This window comes from Gossypium raimondii, chromosome 12, assembly GCF_025698545.1.
Source record: "Gossypium raimondii isolate GPD5lz chromosome 12, ASM2569854v1, whole genome shotgun sequence".
In the NCBI taxonomy this organism is placed as follows: Eukaryota; Viridiplantae; Streptophyta; class Magnoliopsida; order Malvales; family Malvaceae; genus Gossypium; species Gossypium raimondii.
In genome coordinates, this window is record NC_068576.1 from 30711448 (window position 1) to 30719775 (window position 8328).

The window sequence follows — 8328 nt, forward strand, 5'->3', positions numbered from 1 at the left end:
TTACATGAAACACTTAAATATTTTTATTACGATGAAAATATATGAAAATTTCAATACAAATTGATATAAAAATTACAAAAGAGGACTAAGTGATAGGGATGTGTGTGGAATAAGATCTGTAACATCCTAAGCCCGACCCAACCTTTGAATTTGGATATAGAGTGTCACAAATAGATCTATACTTCAATTTTTTCTAATTGGACTGCTATAAAACAATCTAAAACTAAAACTATCCAATTATGAAACTTAAAATAATAATTCTTACGTTTAAGGCTTTAAGCCACTAAATGATTATATCCTCACAATTCCTGTTTCCAATCAGACTATTCCCATACAAATAATTCTTAAAATATTGCTAAGGCCCATTCGTCCTAAAAATCCAGATTTTGAGGGATGCTATCTAGCTTCGTTGTTATAGATACTGAGGCGAAACCACCAATGGTAACCCCCTTCCTATGTGCATGATTCTAACAGCCTGCGACCCTCGATCTCATCTCTATTTGGCTTGGTCTCTCCTCTGAGTCCTTGATCAACCTTGCAAATCCTGTGAACATTAGTCAACTCCGTAAGTTTGAATGACCTTAGTGAGTTCCTTTACTACATCATAAATAATTCAGCCTTATCGTACGATGGTAACCAATGTAAAATAAATTAAACATAAATTTACTCACTGTTTGCTCATGATAAGTTTGCCTTGTCAGGGTGGCGGACTGGAACGACGGAAATGTGCAAGTGTATACAATCGCAACAAGTAATAAAGTGACAAGTTAATGTCAAGTTATCGTACCCACAGGGACTGTGAAAAGAATTATTTATGAATTCTATTTAAAACACTTTGGTGAAGAAAAATATTTTATTTGAAGAGGGTGATTAAAAACTAAGATTTTAAACTAAGTGAACTAAATAAATAAATTTCAAATGCACAATTTCAAAATACGATTTTAATAAAGATGACATAATTGTGTTAGATTAATTACATTTCTCAACTTAGAATTATTAAACTCATGTTTATATTGTTACGAATAAGTTCACGGCAACTCTGTAATTTGCTAACTTATGAACATACTCACCTACCAAAATCCATTTATCTCTTGACTATATCCCTATGTCAATTCAACCGATTAAACAAATCTTAATAGGCAAATATGTTATTGCACATACATACTTATTAAATCGAAATAATCTCTTGTACATATCCCTATTAGAGGTGGCCGCCCGGCCCGACGGCCCGCCCGAATTATGGGAGGGTTCAAGTAAAAATATAGGCCCGAAATATGGGTTTGGGCAAAAAAACAAGGCCCGTTTAGAAAACGGGCCGGGCCTCGGGCACCACTTTTTTGGCCCGAGCCTGGCTCGAATATAATAAATATATAAATTTTTTTATTTTTTAATTTTAAAATATTTTTTATTTTTAAAATAAATTTTTGGTGTTTATTAAAAAATTAGGCCAGGTCGGGCTGGGCTTGGGCTTAGGATTTTTTTCCTGGGCTGGGCCTGGACAAAATTTCAGGCCCAGATTTCGGGTCGGGCCGGGCCCAGGCCTAGGACGCGGGCCGAAATTTTTCTGGGCCTGGCCCGGCCTGGCCCATGAACACCTCTAATCCCCATGTCAATTCAAACAATTAACTCAATTTAATAAGCACATAAAAGACTATGTGAGGTAACAAAGTATCCTTACCTTGAAATAGATTAATCACAATAATCTTGCAAGTTATGCAAGGCAAATGTATCGTCAGATACCGTTGCTAATCTAACCCTCAGCTACCTTAGATGATTAAACATGCACTGATTAAGTACTGTGTCCATTAATTACAATTTCAATCCGTTTAAATAATTAATTCATTAGTTACCTAACAATTGTAATGCAATAATAACTTAGTCATGATTTTACTTAATCAAGCATCTTACCAAGGTTTATAACAACATAAACACAATTTCAATAATTTTAACAAACGAAATGCAATCAACCTAACACGAATTAAATTCAAGCTAAATTGATTAAATTAACCATTCCAACAACATAAATATTCATAGATATGTTCAACATAACAATAACAAAAATTAAAAAGATAAGGAACAAGAATCAAATCTGTTGTTTTTCTGTGGCTGGACTAATTGCTCCGTTTTTCCTTCTCCGTTGTCCTCGTCGACCAAGGCTGCTATGAACACTTAATTGCTGCTCCAAATAGTTGATGAATGCCCCTTTCCCAAGAGGAGAAATCGGCAAGAGATCAAGGGAATTTTGGAATGGAAAAGAAGGGAGAAAGTGGAGAGAAGAGAGGAAATATGTGAATGCTTGAGGTGTGTTTTACAAATGACTACCCTAAGGTCGGTTTTTATAGTTGAGGAGGGCTGCTAAAAATAGCTAAAATTATCAGCCAAAGAGCCCTCCCTTGGCCGGCCACACATGTGGCAAGGTTGATAGTTTCAACTTTGCTAATTTAGGCTTGGGGCAAATCTATAAAGCCACCAATTGTGGAAGGGTTTGAATGCAACTTGAACAAGTATTCAAGGGCCTCTTTGCAAGCTTAAATAATCAGCTAATAAGCTGATTTGGGTCAGCTCTTGGGACGGTTTTTGGGCTGTCCATTTCTTGTTCGGTTCGGTTCACTTAGTTCAGCTCAACTGGACCACTTTTTCATAATTAATTAATAATAATTTATTAACCCAAATTAAATTGGATATAAATTAAAATTAATTATATTATGAATTAATACATATAATTTTGGACCGTCTTAGGCTAAAATTTAGTTCGCTTCGATACTTCAAATTGCTTCTCGGTTTTGCGCTTCTAACAGTGTCTACCGAGCCATTTTTTGCCCTTTGTGCAAATCTGTCGAAAATAACCAAAATTCATCAAAATTAATTATAAAATACCACATGTTCATATTTTAAATGCACTTTAATTATTTTTAAAAATTAATTATTTTTTCGACAAGAATTTTATTGAAACTGTATGATTTTAAGTTAAAAAGAGTATGTAAAAATGTGTAAATTTTCGTGTTTCCACGTACTCCACCTGATTTTCCAAGCTACTTGGCTTGCTATGAGACCTTACTTTGGTCAAATCTCCACTCGACCATATCCCAGACTCTTTGCTATATCGACAAAATCCATTCTTTACTTCTCATATTTCCTTCATTACACTTCCTTTTACTTAGGTTGCCTGTTATCCTCTATCTTATTTGGTCGTATGCCTTCCTCGGCGAACCTAAATGAACCAGTCCTTGGCGGACTCTCCCTTCCTACCATAGTCCTGAAGGACTTGTGAAAATTTCCATAACATGCTGACCTTCAACTTGACTCGCCTCTTTGGAGAACCCGTTTTCATTCCTCCTTATTGTTCGCAGTTGGGGATTACTTCTAGAAATCTGCCCCTCACTCCAGTCCTTGCTTAGAATCTCATCTATCTCGTTTCCACCATATGAAGCTATCCTTTCTACGGTGTACCCGCACTAGACTTTCCTCTCTTGGATAGTATCCTTATCTTGGGAGTGATCTTTCCATCTCTTCCATGATATTTGTTTTTCGAGTACAACTTCATTGAGCTTTCCCTGGTGGCTTATCTTCTCGGATCTTTACTTGTGATCCTTGGGCATTTTCCCTTCTTTCCTTTCCATACTTAGGCCAGCTTCTGCATGGCCTTTTTTTGCCTAATTCTTGTCGGGTCTTCACCCCTACCTTATTGAATTTCCTATCTATCCTTACCACTTTCCTCATTTTGGCAGATTCCTTATGATCTATTTTCCATACTTGTGTTTTTTTTCAACTTTTCTTCCACCTGCATAGATCTTTATGATTGGCGCATAAGACTATACTCCTCATTTGAGGTTCTGGAGGACTTATTGCATCTATTCTATGATGGGCTCTAAGTTTCCATAGTCGAGTTATGGTCTTATACCCATCTTCCTCATTCTTTACATCTCCTTAGACTTACCTCGTGTTTATTGTCCTGACGGACTTATTCTATTTCGTGACTTTTGTCCCAACAGACTATCTCTATGAATGCCATGAAGTCTTTCAACCATGGTCTTACATCTATCCACCATCCTGGCGTACCAACAACTAATGCCATAGAGTCTTTCATCTATGGTCTTACTCATTATACCTGGTTGTCATAGCGTTTTTCATCTACGGTCTTACACCGTTTACCTTATACCTTATACCTTGCCGCCAGGGCATCTTTCATACATGGTCTTACACCATATACTTTTATCGTGTACCATGCTACCATGACATCTTTCATCCACGATCTTATGCTACATACCATATACCAAACTGCCATAACATCTTTCATCTATGGTCACGCCATATACTGTTGTCATGGTGTCGCCCCGAAAGACCGGTCGATACCGTCGTTGTAGTAAATACCATTCCATAATTTTATTTCTTGAATCCTCCTCCCATTACCTCATTCACACCACCTAACCTTCATGCTTGAACACTGCAATGTTCCCTCCGCAAGGCCCGGAGCTCCGCCTGAGGCGGTAACTAATAGGTTCTCTCCCCATTCCAATCCTAACTCCATCTATTCCCTTAGGGTTTACTCACAATTATGAAATGCATGCACATATCATCATATTTTGTGCTTATGCAAACACAACATGCTTAACAACGTAGACCATAATAATAGGGTTGGTGTATGGAACTCACATAAACCCTGATACGATCCGCCACGATGTTGAGTCGAGTCGTATTTGAGTTGCCCGATTGTCGATGAGAAAGTTTCGTTCGGTTTCAAAAATGGATGAATTTTGGTTAAGGATGGAATTGTATGTTGGAATAAGTTCAAGGTGGCTAAAAGATAGATGGATTTTAGATGGAATAACTTTGGATGGGTTCGATTTAACAAAGAAGTAGGATAGAAAAAGTAAGCGATGGAGATGAATAATAGAACTTAAACATCAAGAAAGATTCGATACTATAACGAGTATCGCCCCAAATCTTATATGGTTTAAGGTGACAGTTGGGAATAGGTTGAAGGTATATTTAGATGGATGAACGCCATACCAGGGTTGCTGATAAGTTCAGAAACAAGTTTAGGATGACGCCACTAGCTTGCTAGATAAGTCACTCGAGACTCGTACGAAATTGGAGAGGAAGTTAACCTCACAGAAACAAAGTTTCATTAAACAAATTGGTAAAATTTTAGCAAAATTCCCTTTATAAAGGCTAATTTCATCTATTTATAGTGCTAAAATTGGCTAGCCGAATGGTCACAAACATTCAACTTAATGTGCCATTTAAAAACTGAAATAAAACTCAAGTCTTTTCACATTCTTGAGCCAAATAACTCCATTCTTGAATTCACTTCAATTCAGCTGAATGAATGACTTTAATTGCTTGAAAAATGACTCTTGAGTTAGCCCTTGGCCGGCTGAATAGACACCAACTTATTAACCAGCTCCTTAATGGTATCTGAATGCTTGAATTAACCTTTGAAATGGAAATAACGGGCTGGTAGTTTAAAAGGTTGCTGCCGAAATTAAATAGATGATATAATGCTCCTTAAAACCTCCTTAAATGATGTATAAAACTCTTTTGTAACAGCCCCTTTACTTTATAACCGAAAATGACTTGAACAACCACTTTATTTAATTTGTAACAGCCTTGAATTGTAACGGTTATGACTTGAAAAGACTCCTGCAATAAACACATTAAAATGAGCTTATTAAACACATGTAAGCACTTATTAAACATAACACACATTAATACTTAACTTAAGTAAATGAACTAAAACATATGCATCAATTATTCCGGCAACTAGTTAATTAAAGAAGCATAAACTTAAACTCATGCATCAATAAATAATCCTAGTAACTAGATTAATTAATAGCAACATTTATTAAATAAAGTTTAACAAAAACACTTATTAATTAAACTAAGATGAGTTGAATAAATGTCCAGCAACTCATTTATTAAACTAAGATGCTTAAATGCGTGGTTTGAAATGCAAACTAAATGAGTTACTTAATGCAAGACTTAATTTAATGATGCAGACTTAAACTAACATGGGAGTTACATAATGCATGACTTTATTAAATGTAGAACACACAAAGTGCAAGTCTAAAAATTAAAAATATGCAAACTTATTAATTTAAATAAAACTATATTAAATTAAAAAGTCCTTAAAAACATTGGCCCAATAATCAATCAGGCCTATGAGATGTTTCATCTTGCACTTGGGCCCTTCAAGTTTAGGCCAATTTTGATGTCGGCGAGTTGTGTCAAAACATGATGCGACTGGGTTCGCATCAAACCCTTATCGTTTTCGTAACTTATTTCTTCTCTCGGACACCAAAACTTCCGTTCTTCAGGCTGTAGTTTACAACCAAAAATCTACTAGTTAAACTTGAGCTATATCTTAGAAGCTTAAATTTTCATAAGCATGCAGAACCCCTAGAATGGTTCTGAAGTTCCATGACTTCATTTCTTAACTTTTACATACACAGAAGGGTTAAAAACCTTACTTTCTTGCTGGTTTCCCTACATTTTCAAGTCCATTCTCACAAAGTCTGCTCCATACAGAACCTTCCATGGCTACTCATTTTTCAAGCTACAGAAGAAGATGAAGAAGAGAAAATGAATAAGGTCGGGAAGAAAAATAATCCCTGGGAAGCCATTTGCCAGCTTCTCGCGCTACTTCAAACCTTATGAGAACTTTGCATTCTCAATCATTATGCCTCCCATAATGGAATCGTCTAGTTCCATTCTAAACGAATCAGAATTGGATCTCAACCATCCCCAATTCAGTTTTTAGCTTTCTCATTTCTTTCCTTAGAGGCCACCAATTCGTGATTTTTTTAATTTAGTCCTCCCATTATTTCAAGTTTTAGGTTATTAGAAATCTGGATGTTATAGGATTGCTAGTTGTCCAAGTTGCGGATTTGGCTTAGGGATCTAGAAGAATCAAGGAAACTTAGAGTTTGATACAAGTTGAAACGCAAATAATCTGAGTTAGATCTAAGAATCAAAAGGGCAACAACTAAAACAAGTAATTAAGATAGAACAAGAACAAGAAGATTGAACCAAATTAGGGTTCTTGAGATAGAGTCTAATTCAGCTATGGAGAGGCTTGTTCTTGATGAGTTCTAATTGAATTAGGGCTACCAAGATGAGAAAACAAAGAGTTATGAACAGATTTTAACAAAAAATAAAAAAAAGTTCTGACTAGCAAAGGAAGATGAAGATCTAAACAAATGAAAGTGCTTTGGACCGATCTTGGTGAAAAGAGGCTACTGAATTCAAATATGAACAAAAGAAACAAAACATATTAGTTTTTAATTAAATTGAATGAAAATAAATTCAAAGAACAAAAGAAGAAATGGTGGCCAAGAAGGAGTCCAAAAATGAGTAGAATGGGGTTTCTTGGGAGAGAAGAAATCGATCTTAAACTAAAAAAAGCCTCCAACCAGGTCTGAAATTTTTTTTTTAGAATGAAGAATGTTATAGCTCGTTTTTTAGTGGTGTCAGAAATAGTGGTTTTAGGGCCACAAATTTGAAGAGTAAGTCCGTAAATATTATCACTTAATACTTACGAGTCGAATATAGTGTAATGATAAGATTTGATTTAATGATTTATGTTAAATGAAAGAATAATGAGGTTCAATGGTATGTCCCTAAAGTCAAGTGGTTATAAAAAACGAGGTATCAGGACCTCGTTTCTGTAAACCAAGCTGTAAATATTTTATTAAATATTTACAGAGTGTTATTAAGGTTGTATTAAAATTTGGTTAAGAAATTTTAATGTTTAGATAGTTAATTAATTAAAAAGGACTAAATCGTAAAAGATACAAAAGTTAGTCTCTATTGGTTATTATAGGTTAGTTGACATAGAAACATATTTGTATGTCTTTATATGGTAATTTAACCATAATTTTTTATAGTGGATGGTTTAGGTGATATGTTTTATGAAATTTTATTAATTCGTAAAGGGCAAATTTGTAATTTCATAAATAAATGAAATTTAAAACATAATTAAAAGATGAACAAAGCCATTATTTTTGTCATCTTTTTAGGGTGAAGGCCGAAACTCCATGGAAGCTTAAACCAACCTTTCGGCCATGAGTTGTTTCACATGCATGGTATGTATTTTTACCCGTTTTTAATGACTTTTATGTTTTTAGGCTCGTATTAGCTTAATCTAAGTAACCCGAGGATCAATTTGTTAAATTGTTAATTTTTAGAATTTTACCATGGATGAAATTGTGATGTTCTTGAAATTTTATGATTGATTGTAAAGCTTGATTTTTAAATAGAAGTATTTTTTAAGTAATTTTTATGATTTTCAAGTTTAGGGACTGATTTATGAAAAAGGTAAAATTCATG